General features: G+C 33.7%; 1 protein-coding gene across 4 annotated transcripts in view; it reads left to right on the top strand.

Moving 5' to 3' along the window:
- The window catches only part of PACRG (parkin coregulated), a 516,291-nt gene that overhangs the window by 21,912 nt on the left and 479,797 nt on the right, over window positions 1-14,582 (top strand). The gene's annotated exons all lie outside the window — the stretch shown is intronic.

The raw sequence follows: 14,582 nt of genomic DNA on the forward strand, positions 1-14,582 counted from the left end.
TGTAATCAGAAATTGATTGGGTTGCTGTGGAAACTGGAAAAGTGTGTTGCTCATTGAAGACAAAATGCAGTAGAAGTACTGTTATCATAATTGTCGGCCATCCTAAATGCCTATCAGCCTGAATAGTACATTGATAAAATGTTCACATTCCAACCCTAAAATGCTTCTCTTCAGAATACTGCTTTGTGGTCAGTATTAATCCTCTAGATTGATTTTTATAACAACTACCTTTGTAACATATTTAATTCGTTTCCACACTGAACTTTTTCTTTTACAAACAAAAAATGAAATTAGTTTCCATTTTATTCATACTTATGAGGCACATTATAGGAGAAAACATGAAGCACAGTAGAATATTAGTTATCTAAGAGCCAATCATCTGAAACATTTCAACTGCTGATCATGAAGTCGTCAAATGAGTTCAAAAAATCAGTTGAAGCAAGAATGTTTAACATCTGGTAATAAAGAGCAAGAAGAAATGAAGGTCTATTTTACAAACATACACACAAAAGCAATATTGTGCATTTTACCTTATGAAAGCAAAGATGAACTCTACTTGTCTTTAAATGTTTGTCTTTTGTATGAATGTTGAAAGAACAAAGATTGACCAAAGAGAATGAGGAGGAAGATCTAAAAAAGGAAGCACCAAATGGGCTCAGCAATAGGAATAATGGGAACACAGGGTGAGAGCACATTCCAGCAGTACAAATTTCCATTAACGCCACCAGCTTTTCTGGACACTTCCATTGTTTCTCTGACTTCCAAAAGAACAAATGCAAAAAAATTATCTGACTTCTGAAACTTAAAATATTCCCAACCCCTTGTAAATATTAAGAAACCAAGCATCGCAAAAGAGAGACCAACCTGCTGAAAGTTGACAAGAGTGTATAGCATCTATGTACAATAAGAACCATGTTGGAAGCAACTGAATTTGGAGACACACCTCAGCTCTGGAGTGTCAGGGATACACAAAATACGGTACTTGCTTTAGTGCTTTGTTTATAAATAATTCCAGACAATGATCAAAGAAATATACCTTGGGAGAAAAATATTAAAATCTGTGTATGACATAGTTTAGAATATGTAATATCTACTTAATGTGTTGTTGAATTTTAGATACTAGACTTGAGTACTTCAGAAAGAAGTTTGAAACTATTGGGCATGTTTTATGCATGCCTAGTTAGACTGTATCTTTAGAAGTGAAACCTTGTCTTCTTTTTAAGAACTGGAACATAGGGGATATAGATAGATATAGATCATTTTTCATATACTGTACACACCCTAATGCACAATTAAAATTGTTGTGACACATGAGATTTGTTAGTAAGGTAAGCAGTGGGTAGGAAAACATTTGTCTAGATATATGTACTATAGTGTATTCTTTTTGTTGTTTTGAATAGATAATAAATAATAGTTTAAAAGTCAGAGGAGTACACTAAAAAATCTTTCAATCCATTTCTCCTTTACAAAGGCAGCCAGATATCTGTAGTTTACAGATATATATTATGTATTTTAAGCAAAAGCGTATGTGCACATTTATTGTTAGACTTCTTAATCCAAGCAAATCTGGGGATTGGATAGTATATTATAGTTTTATTTTGCCTTTCTCTCATTACAATTGGGTGATGCAGTGCTGCTTTTGTCTCTTGGCCACTTCTTTATGTAATGCTGGTTGTACTCTCCTGTCCATTTTTCTATTAGATGCCTGTTTTCTTTTGTTTGTGTTTGTGTTTTTTTATTATTGACTTTTGAGAGCTCTTTATAAACTACAGATCTTCAGATCTTTTATTGGCTATCTGTTTTATAAATATCTCCTCCCCTTCTGTAGCTTGTCTTTTCACTCAGTAAAGTCTTTTGATAAGGAGAATTTACTTAATGTGGTCAAATTTATCAATCTTTCCCTTCATGATTAAATTTATATATTGATTAAGAAATCATTCCTTAGTTTTTACATTTAGATCTGTAGTCCACAGTTTCTGAATAAACTGTGAGATAGCATCAGTTTCATTTTGTCAGTGTGTGTATCTGATTAACCAGGCACCATTTTTGAAAATACTACATTTCCCCATGATTTCATAGTACAACCTTTTCATAGATTAAGTATTCATATATGAGTATGAATTCATATATTTCTGAGTGCACTGTTCTGTTTCACAGTCTTTTGTCTTGCTTATTGTAACTTTACATTTTATGTTGCTACTTGGAAGTGTAAGTCCTTCAAAATATTTTTCTTCTTCAGGGGTAACTTGGATAATTTTAGCCCTTTTCATTTCCTTATAAACTTTAAATTTCCATATAACATTTGCCAAGTTACCAAAAAAGAGTTGGATTTTGATTGAGATTGCAAAGATATGTATGCATCAATGGTGAGATTTGGCATCTTTATTATATTGAAACTTCTAAGCCATGAATGTGATATATAATTCTAATATATCTCCTTTAACTTCTCTCTATAAAGTTTTATAATACTCTCTATAAGGGTCTTACATATAATTGTTGATATTCTTCATACATTTTTTATTAATGTATATGATCCGGTTCTTAAGTTTTTTCCTATTTTTTGACGTATAAAATTATTTTTTAATATAGGAAACTTGTGAAATTTGCCTATTATAATAACACACATGTTGAGTTTTGGGGTCTTTTGTATAATAATGATATCATATGTGAATGAAAATTTTATTTCTTCTTTTCCCACCCCCATAACATTTTTTTCTTGTCTTATTGAATGAGATTGGCCTTCCGGTTCATTGTCAAATAGATAAATAATAGTGGGCATCCTCACCTTCTTCTTGAACACATAGAAGATACTTTAATAATTCATCATAAGGTACAATATTTGTGATGATTTCACTTTAGAGTTCCTTTATAAAAATAATGCAGTGTTTGTCAATTCGAATGTGCTTAAAGTTTATATCTTAGAGTTGATTTTATTATTTTATATTTATTGAGGTTATCATATCCTTGGAATTGGTTTGCTAATATATTATGTTTGTGAATTTTATATTTATGTTCATAAACTATATAGACCTATAATGTTCCATTTCACATTATACTTTTGGTACATTTGTATATTGTGAAAGTTAAAAAAAAAGCCTAGCATGAACATTAAAAAATACATAGTTCAATTATATAAATATGACATGTTTGCTATGTATGAATGAGACAGATATAGTGGCTTGGTTGTCAAAGTACTCGAGTTTTATTTTTAGCTTTCTGAACAAACAGTTGTAGTATTTTGTAAGTCAGTATTTTCCTTGATCTCATACTTTTCTTTGTAGAATTAGGCATTTAAAATGTATTATTTTTAATGTTTCTTCCAGCTCTAGATTCCAGTGATATGCAAACAGTTGATGGTTGTGCATGACTCTAAATATACATAAACTTATGCTAAGTTCATGTCTTTTCTCTTGACTATAGCATATTTTCAGCCTGAGTGTAGGGTTTTAAAATCATTTTCTATCTGATCTTGTCTTACTTGGTTCTCAACTAATTTTCACATGACTACTTAATTCATTATTGATAGTACTCTGTTGTTTCTTTTTTTAGTACTTTGTATAGACACATAGATAATTGTAGATGGGAATATGCACTACATACTACAATCATTTTTAGGACATGGGCCGCAGAGCTAGACTGACTAGCTTGGAAATCTTAGCTACATTGTGTATTAAGTGAGAATTTCTTTCTTTCCCAGTTTTTTCACCTATAAAAGATGATGATAAAAATACCTACCTCATAAGGATATGAGGATAAAAAAGATAATATATTCAAAACACTAAGACCACTGCCTGCTAAACATGGTTGCTATTTTTACTAGTATAGATGTCTATACTATGACTTGATAATAAACTATTTTTAGCTTTAAACAATTAAAAATATTCATTTATCTATACATTTTAGATCTATTTTCAAGAATTTTTAAAAAAGAAAATAGTATTGTGGCACCTGGGTGGCTCAATTGGTTAAGCATCTGACTCTTGATTTCAGCTTAGGTCATGATCTCAGGGTCATGAGATGTAGCCTTATTGTACTCCATGCTCAGTGGAGAGTCTGCTTGAGATTCTCTCCCTCTCTTTCTGCCCCTCCTGCCACTCCGGTGTGTGTGTGCCTGTCTTCTCTCTTTCTCTCTCTCCCAAATAAATAAATAAATAAATGTTTAAAAAATAGTGGACATTTTTAAACATGAATAGTATTTATGTGTCTTTACTCAAAAGCTGACATGCTTTAGACCCAACATGTAGAAAAAATTTAAGCTTTATGGAAGTTATTCTCTTTTTAGTATTAAAATAAAAGCCTTTGTTTTTCTATCCATTGAATAAGACTTAGTCTACTTCTGCATAAATTGGCATGGAATTTCCTTTATTACTTATATGAATGGAAGGGAAAAAGAAACATTTATTGAATAAGGAAAGATAAATGACTCCCTAGAATACAGAAATGCTCAGATGATTTCCAGTAATTACAGCTGATCTTATTTATAAATTTCTAAGATCAGATTCCATTGAGTAAAACAATAAATTGGTACAATTAACAGTAAGAATACTTTTGTTAGTCAAGGGCATGGACATGCCCATCCATTTTATATATTGTATTCTCATGAGGTATTAGGTTGGGATTTTGAATTTTCACATTACCTCATGTTTCTGAGAATATTCTTTTTTTAAAAAAAGATTTTTATTTATTTATTCATGAGACACACACACAGAATGAGAGAGAGAGAGAGAGAGAGAGAGGCAGAGACACAAGCAGAGGGAGAAGCAGGCTCCATGCAGGGAGCCTGACATGGGACTCGATCGATTAGGCCTTGGGCTGAAGGCAGCACTAAACCACTGAGCCACCCGGGCTGCCCTGAGAATATTCTTAGTCAGTGAGAAAATAAACAGAAATAAAAGCTATGGATCTACATCTAGCACCTGTAAGAATAGGATTAACCTGAGACAGAAGAAGAGAAATGGTAGGTATCACTCATTTAAAAAAATTTTATAAAACACTCCATAATTTTTTTCCTTAGGAATTATTCTTCCAGATAATACTAATAGTTATAATAACTAATGTTTCTCTCAGCACTTTTATCAGGTCTAAATATACTTTGAGGGACAAAAGACATATGTTTCTTGTTTATACAGTGATAGTAAACCTATTCTTCAAGAATTTACAACCAAAATTACTGAAAATGTGCTTAATAGACTATATGGCTAAGAATGAGTTATTATTTTTGCCTACAGTAATACTAATGCAGCTTCAAGTGCATTGTTTGTATTTAACACAATGTTCTAAAGGTCCAATATTTGGACTATTTTTCTTGAAAATAAACCTTAAAATACAAATATGTGTCTTGATTGCCCAGAAGCAGAGCCTGGGGCAGGGATTCTTGTGCGTAATTTGTGAAGAGAAAGCTTTCAGGGGTCACCTGCAAAGGAGTAAGCGAAGCAGGAAAGGGAAGGAGAAAAACTAAGCAAGAATGTGGCTTCAAGCGAAGTCTAGCCTTAGCCTGATCCCATGAAGAGTTTGCAACAAAAGTTTGGTCCTGATGTGAGGCAGAAGAGAGAGGCTTTTTTGCATGAGAGCTCTTCGTGCACCCTGCTGTAGTCAGTCAGCTTCCTGACCAGTCCACTCTTGGTGGGAGGCACAGCTCCCAGGCACCTCTAAGTGAGACTGCTCCAATTTCCCAAGAGCAGTGCTCCTGAGAAGGTTGTAGATATGAGCTGTCAGAGATGGCAAACACAGGGTCCCTGGGGATCTGCATGGAGCAACAAGAGCCTACCACAAGCAAAGGTGGGACCTTCATGATTTCACACATGACTCATTAATGGAGTCCATACCATGGTGATCAGTGAAGGGGAGATACAGGCACCCTGAAGAACAAGGACACACACTTTGAGAGACAGCAATGAATGTGAAATGCCTGAGGAACATTAAAGGGACACTGGAAGAGGATAGTACAGGCAGGGGCAGTTACAAGGGAGCAGTTCAAGGAGATAGAAGAGGTACCAAGAGCCTCGTGGGCCAAAGAAGGAGTTTTAGTATTGTTGTAAGCATCACAGAGCCGGTAGAGATAGGTCATGGCTTGATGTGATGAGGAACCACAGAAGGCCAGAGTGGCTGGAAGAGGCTGAACCAGCTAGAAAGTTGAAGTGGTAGGAAATGAGATGAAAGAGTAGGAGTTTCGAAAGCATAGAGACTCATAGTCTTTGGAAGGCCTGGCCATGTTTTGGCTTTGGCTTTGCTTTAGCTTTTTTTCCTAGGTGGGATGGGCCATTGAAGGATTGTGAAGAACAATGATCTGGTGAAAGGATCACCATGAATGCTGTGTCCAAAACAGACCAGAGGGCCATGTGAGCAGAAAATGGGAAGACCTTGCAGTAGTTGAGGAAAGAAGTGTTGTGGCTAAGATGATGTGCTGTACTGGAGAAGTAGAAAACTGAGCATACCCTGGGTACATGGTTTGGCTGATGACATTTTCTGGTGTCTCAGATGGGCAGAGATAGGGATGTATGTGAGGAAATACAAAAATGAAATCCTCTGTGGCTTTCCTTCTGGCCACTCATCTCTATAGCTTTCCCATGTGGCCAAATGTCTTTGCTCTCTCTGCTCCTCTGTGGCTCCAACTTCCTTCCCACATACTGTCCCTAGAAAGTAGAATGCCTTTGCTTAACCCAAGGAGAACTATTTAGCTCCCTGCTTGGAATTGTCCCTGGTTTTACCTCTGCATATCCACAGACTCATTCTCTGTTTGCCCTGCTAAGCAAAGCCATTTATGACTGAGTCTCACCCTTTAGCGATATAGATGAGTTAGTAAATTTTTTTTAACTTGGCTTTTTCTCTTTGCTATAATTATTTCTAAATAGGAAGGCACAGGATCAAGATTTATTTTCCCACCAAAATGAAGTACTCTATTACTTTTAGAAATCATAATATATTTTGGTTTTGAATAATTTTTTACCCATTCCACTATCAGTGCTAAGCACCATGCTAGTTATAGAACTTTTAATAGAACAGTCACATGTATCATATGGTAATATCCCAATTTTATGGATGGGGAAACTGATTCACAAGGATTAAATGAATTGCCTAAAATAAAAAGCTCAATAAGGTGAATTTCAAAAGCCTGTCTGAGATGCTAAACATATCTGCTTTGGAATGTCTTTAAAGATATAAGGAAACAGGTCTAGTAAGAAGCTCTGTGTAGGCAGGGAATTCTGTGTCCTATCCATTGCTACATTAACTAGCATTTAGTAAGTTCTAATAAATAATTGTTGAATTAATGAATGAATCCATTGGTGATTCATTCTAACTGGGAGCTTCTTAGCCAATGTGGGATTCTAAGGGGTCTTTAATACTGAGAAGGATTTCAACAGGTTGACAGTGGGAAACCAGTTTTACTCCAAGCCAAGAAAACACTTTTAAAAAGCCAAGGAGTTATGTAAGACATGGTTTCTCTTCTGTGGAAACATTCAAAATGGAGCATTCCATTTCCAAACATTCCAAGACTGGAAGCTCATTCATGATGGATCACTTAGGGCTTTCACCTCCATGTACTTCATTTTCCACATTGGACAACCTTGGGGGGAGGGCTGAGTGTTAAGGAATAGGAATCATGAGGGCCTTGGGATTCCTTTTGTTTACATTATTTGTGAGTGTTTTTTAAAAGACTTAAAAGCTATTATTTCTTTTATCATAACTGAGCTTAATGTGGTAGAGATACCTCACAGACTTCAGACTATGTCCTCTTTTCATCATGGTTAGCAATTTACACTATGTGAATAAGTTACTATTTGTATCTTGTTGCATGGTAGAGATATCAGATTTCAAAATCAATTTTACATATACAGCAGTGAATAATCAATTTAGGAAGCAGATTAGTTTTGCTTTTTTCAAACACAATCTTTGCTTTTCATTCTTATAGGCACTCTATTGATTTAAGTATAATATTATTTTACAGCAAAGTATAACCTTGAATTATGTCCCGATGTTAAGTATTTATACTAGTTTACCCTGTGTGTGCAGTATTTTATCTCTATAATCACACTAAATGGGCCAGATTTGCTTTTTAACGACATTTAAGAATACACTTAACAAAATATTCACTAAAAAGCATGTGGTTTCTGTTTTCATGAGACTAATTAACAATCCTGGCAGGTTCTCTATTTCTCCAAATTTTAGGACTTGCCTCACACAAATCAGAAGTATCCTGGCTTTCAAATTTACAGTATCCATTCAAACTTTAAATGCCCTTGATTAATAAAAATACATGTGACAGCAAAGTATAGCTCTGCTTTTAAGCTGTTAGAGAGAACATAAAATGATTATGTCTTGCAGTAAATGTTATTACAGTCCTAAGACGTTTCCTGAGGGATTCAGCAATCTCCCACACTTTCCTGAAGACTGACCCTCTCTCCTTGAGAAGCAGACAGGAAAGAGAGCTGCAGAGGCAAGACCACTGTCGGGTCACCTGTCATGGCGCTGACAAGCCTCTGATAGAAAACCTAATTTACAGTTTAAGAAGCACATCCATTATCCTTCTGATTTTAAAATAGAGCATACATCAGCAAAATGATAAAAGAAAGTGCTTAAGAATTATGAAAGTCAAGGACTATTTCATATCATAAAGTCACAACCCTTTTTGAATATTACTTTAAATTATAGCCAAGTCTAATGATATCCCTGTGTTCTGTTCTCTGAAAATTAGTATCACAGTATTCCAACTACTGATAATCTAATAATCATGGCTTAACTATTGACCCCCTTTTCCATTTAGGCTGATGATATTGCCAAATTTAGATATTTCTTTATGAAATAGATGTGCACTAGAACATTGCTAGGAGAACTTCAATAATGAATGTTTTCCTGTTTGCTTACGTTAAAAGTACAGCATTGTTTTCTTTCAAATCAAATGTCAGTTGACAATGTTCTTATTACTTTCTTTCGCATTCCTTACTCTTGTCTCCCCAGTTATTCTCAACTAATGAATGATATGTGAAAAAATTCTGGTATTTTTTTCTTTTTTTCTTTAAACTAGTGTCCTCTTGAAATGCAAATAAACTCTTTTAAAGTCTCCATACAAAAACCTTGGTTTTTGTTTTAAAAAGAGGTACTGCCTATTACTATGATCATAAATTTCTCATTGCAATAATTGTATTATAATAATTAGTGATATGGATTAGATGATTTGAATTTTCCTAGTATTCTCTTCCTATGTTCTTATAATGGAAGCAATATGTAATCACATTTTTATAACAGGCTAATTTATTAGAATACAATTTGAGACTTGATGCTTCAAAAGCGGGAAGTGTTGAAATATGTGCTTTGTAGTCTACACTAGTGAAATTTAGGGTTATCATTAACTTACCCATATCCAGATTTGGAGGCAGAAGACTGAAACAGGCACTAATTTACTCTGCCTATTACCAATTTCTTCATTAACTATTTACTGACTTTAAGACGAATTGTTCTCCCTTTCTCTACTGTATTTTAGTGGACTATGTTTAGCTTATCTCCTTCCTATCTAATTATATTTGAAATATGCATTAATACTTAAGATACGAAAAATAACAAATAAAAATATTGTTAAAGACTAGAGAATCCACGGTTTCACATTAAGTTCACATATAAACTGCATTCTTCCTATACATCTATCTATCTGCCTACCTCCCTACCTAAATATTAGTGGCACCCACAAGATGAGGTGTCATTTGAATTTGACTACTGGCTTTTTACCAGTCTGCATATCATAATAAATTCTAGGCACCTCTTCTGAGGCCTCCGCATGGGGGTTCAGGGAAAACTTTGAAGACCCTTCCTCCCGCAGGGACTCAGGGCCCAGTTACTTTTCCACTTCTAACCCTCCCCTTTATTTTTTCCCTGCAGCCCCAGGACCATACAATTTCAGGATCCTTTTTTTCAGGGATCCGTCAATAGTGAGATGACCCCCCTCCAATCAGTGCCTGCTCCCTGGGGGAAAATGGAACAGAGGATTCACACTGTCTCCAGCTTACCCTCATGTTTATCCCATTGCAGTAAGGCATTAAATTCTTAACTTTAATGCTTTTGATGTTTTGCTTTAATCTTCTGGTCCAGCACCTCAGAGCTTACCCCTCTCTCCTAAATACGTGGAGCACCTGATATATGTGTCTCAACACATTATTATTTTTGTATCTATATCCATGAGAGAAATTGGCATATTATTTTCTTTCCTATTCAACTTTTTGTTCTGATTTTGGGTTCTAAGTAAGAGTGACCTCATAGAATTAGTTGGGATATATTCCAGGCTTTTCCCTTCTGGAAGAGTCTATGTGATGTTAGAATAATCTTTCCTTATATAATTTTGCAGAACATTATTGGGATGATTCCTTATGTAAACATTTATAACTAATATCTTATATAACTGTTCAATACTTTAAACGCTGTGGGAGGATTCAATCTTGGTATTTCTTCTTGAGTCAAATTTCTAAGTTATATTTTCTATTTACCTGAATTTTTGAATTTTTTGTTGTAAAATTATAATATATTCATATTTTTAATCCCTTATATATCTGTGATTATGACTAGCCTTTCATTTTTATTATAGTTTATTGTGTCTTCTGTTAATATTCAGTAAGCTCAAAATATGAGTTGATTTTAATCACCAACTTTTGTAAGTAACAAATATTTGGATCTGTAGAACCAATTTTTCAATTTATTCATTTTATTTATCTTACGTTTATATTCTATTTCATATATTTCATCCTACATACCTCTTATTTTACTATTTTTCTTATGTTCTTTAAAAATTAAGTTGAGCATTTAATTTATTAATATTTAGTTTTTCCCTTCTAAAAAAAATCTAAAGTGATAAATTTTTCTCTAAGTACTGATTCTCAGACTTTTTCTATAGTAGTTTCTTTACTCTTCAGTTGTCAGAATATTTACATTCCCATTATTGTTATTTCAAAGTGTTATAATTGTATTACCGTCATCATCACCATCGTCATAGTCATCATCATCATCTATGACAATACATTTGCCCATATTTCTGAGTTATTATACATTTTTTATTTATATGTTTTACAAGTGATTTCATTATATGCATAACATTCAGAATCATCATGTTTTTCTGGTGATTAAAATTTTTTATCATTATGCAAGAACTTTTTCTTTCTCTACATATGCTTCTTTCTGCCTTAAAATCTATTTTGTCTTTATAAATAACCCAATTTTCTTTTGTTTAATGTTTTCCTGAAATCTATATTCAATTTTTTACTTTATTATTTTTAGTTCCTTGCTTTTTTTGTCCATGTTTATGTTTGGTGACTCTCATAAAAACAGCATATAAATTGGGTTTTATTTATCTTACCCATTCTAATGGTTTGGGTAGAGTTTATCCTATTTATATCTATTGTGATCATTGATATATTTGGATTTATTTCTACCTTATTAAATTTTGTTTTCCTTATTCTATTACCATTTATTATTTATTGTCATTTTAATTGATTATTTTGTTACTTATTCTGTGGGTTATTTTTCTTTTTGGAGGATTTTTCTTTTTATTTTTTTATAAGATTTTATTTATTTATTCATGAGAGACATAGAGAGAGGCAGAGACATAAGCAGAGAGAAGCAGGCTTCCTGCAGGAAGCCTGATTCAGGACTCTATCCCAGGACCCCAGGATCATGCCCTGAGCCAAAGGTAGATGCTCAACCACTAAGACACCCAGGTGCCCCTTGGAGGATTTTATTCACTATTTCTATTCTTTTAGTGATTACTCTTAAACTTTTACCATTCATATTTGCCTTGATAAACCTAAATTTAAACTATTTTCACTTCTTTCTTCAAGACTGTAGGTTAGTGGTGGCTGGGGTGGCTCAGTTGGTTAAGCATCTGACTCGAGTTTGACTCAGGTCATGATCTCAGGATCATGAGATCAAGACCCACGTCAAGGCTCACACACTGGCGTGAAGCCTGCTTAAGATTTTCTCTCTCCTTCTCCCTCTTCCTCTGCCCTCCCCCACAAAACACTATAGGTTACATTAGAATACTTAAACTATGGTCACCACTCTCAGATTTATATTGTTTTTCTCTAGCATTTTGTTTACCCCATGAATTAGACATTATTTTTATTATTTTAAATAATTAGATATGCATGTATGGTTAGTATTGTAGTTGCTCACCATTCCCTTTGCATCTCAGACCATTCTTTTGAAATATGTTTCTTCTTGAACATGCTTTACCACCCCCTTTAATGAAGGTCTCTTGGTAGACATTTTACATTCAGGTAAATTTTTTACTGTCATTTCTGAAAGAGTGTTCTGGGAATGTAATTATAGGATAATATTTATTGTCTCTCAGCACTTCAAAGATATTACCAAATGTTATTCTTATTTCTGTTGTTGAGAAGCCTGCTGTTAGTCTAATTATTGCTCATTTTTCAATGATCTGCCTTTTTTCTCTGGATAATTTTATAATTTTATTGAAGTGTTTTCATTTAAGCAGTTTCATTCTGAGATTGAAGCATAGATTTCTTGTCACTTGTTGTGCTTAGGACACACTGGAAATGTTTCTTAAAACTGGATTTGGACAATCACAATTGTTTTCAAAAATTATATCTCCTACATCCTTCTGGAATTTAAATATGTGTTATATTTTCTCATTCTCTGCTCTTTCTCAATTTTTAAAATATTTCAATGTCATTTCTTCCGCTATATTTACTTTATCAGTGATTCTCTCTTCAACCTGAAAGACTAGATTGAGAGAAGGAATATAATCAAGATTTTTATGATTTTTTTCACTAAATTCTAAAATATCAATATAGAGTGCTTCTTGTCTCTCTAAAATGACTTTGTACCTTTCTTATTTTCTTAAAGTAGGTCAGATTCTCTAATTGTAACCTAAATGCACACATTTGATGAAATACTCACCTTAAGTCAAATTCAATTGGGAAGTTTAAACTCAGAAGTGAACTTCCACATTGATTTCTATAGGAAGCCTATCTTGACTACTTTTCATGGCTGTTATTTACCTCCCCTTGTCTGTTCTTCTAGCATTCTGTACTTGATGCATAGGGATTGATTTCGAGGTGATTTCTTACTGCTCCATGACCTAACTTATCTTGGCCATGACAGTTAAGCTGAGAATAAACATTATTATTGAGATTTTACAAGAAAGGAAACATTGTTAGGCTAAGTTAAATGTCTTACCAAAGCCTAGACATTCTAAGCATAGATCTCTGCTCTTTAAACCTTACTTTACAGTTTTTGTGCCTCCTCTGTGAGGAAAGTGGTTTCTGCTCCAAAGGAGGTGCCATAATGATGGAGAATATATTGACAAGGTGCCTGTAGAAGGAAAAAGCCTATGTAAGTAAATGTTAATGTAACGTATCTAAACGTTGATGGATTGTGAATGGTGATCTGCACTTTAGCTCTGAATGTGTGGGTTTTACTTAGAATTATTTAGTAGAGTAGATATATATGAATACAACCATTGTTTTAGTACATTCAGGCTAGGTGACTTATAAACAACAAGAATTTATTTATCACAGTTCTAGAGGCTGCTATAACAAAATGCCATAGAATGACTTAACAGAAACTTATTTCTCACAGTTTGGGAGGCTGAGAAATCCAAGATCAGGGTGCCAGCATGGTTGGGTTATGGTGAGAACCCTCTTCCTGGCTTGTAGATGGACACCTCTTTGTTGTTTCCTCATGTGGTATTAACAAAGATCTCTCTTCTAATAAAGGCACTAAATCCTTATGATCATCCACCCTATCACCTACCTAAAGCCTCATCTCCAAATGCTATCATATCGGGGATTTAACACATAGATTTGGGGAAAACCAAACATTCAGTCTATAGCATAGGCTTTTAAATATTTTTTTCAACTTCTTTATAGTCTATGATTAGAAACACAACTAGACTATACTTTCTTAGAAGTTTATAACCTAAAATTTATCTGATTAGTTAGTTGTGATTGATTGCCCTATACAACTCAGAAACCTTCCTTCATTTGTTTCCTTTATTATCAGAGACATTACAATGCAACATTTTAATTGTATATGGCCGTTTTCCCTATTATGGTAATGCTCCGTGGAAATAAGAGCTGTCTCGTATCTGTTTACTGAATGTCTCAGTCTATACTGGGCATGTAGTAGGGGCTCAGGATTTACCCAACTATAATTAAGAGTTGATGTTTGACCTCTGCTCACCTATTATCAATAGACAAACCATTTTAGGACCCTGACAAAGAGAATTTTATAAGTGTTAGAGACATATGCTTATCTAATATTAATTTTTATTAATTTCATATAATGTATTTTATACATGCTAACATGTAAAATATACAATATAGTATATTAGCATATTTTATAATGCACAAATCACATATGCTTTTCAAAAGACTTAATGCCCTTGGTAGCTATATAATTGAGAACTAAAATCAATTCCATAATTTATCTGAAATGCCTGTAACAGAGTGTATAAGACATTTAACCATAAAAGGTAGCAGGTTATATAATGCATGTACTTTGCAAATTATGTGCACATCAAATGTTGATATGTTAAATAATGCTTTTCAATATCTATTATGATATCTGGGGATGTTTTCTCT

The sequence above is a fragment of the Canis lupus genome, chromosome 1 (genome assembly GCF_003254725.2).
Source record: "Canis lupus dingo isolate Sandy chromosome 1, ASM325472v2, whole genome shotgun sequence".
Classification (NCBI taxonomy): Eukaryota; Metazoa; Chordata; class Mammalia; order Carnivora; family Canidae; genus Canis; species Canis lupus.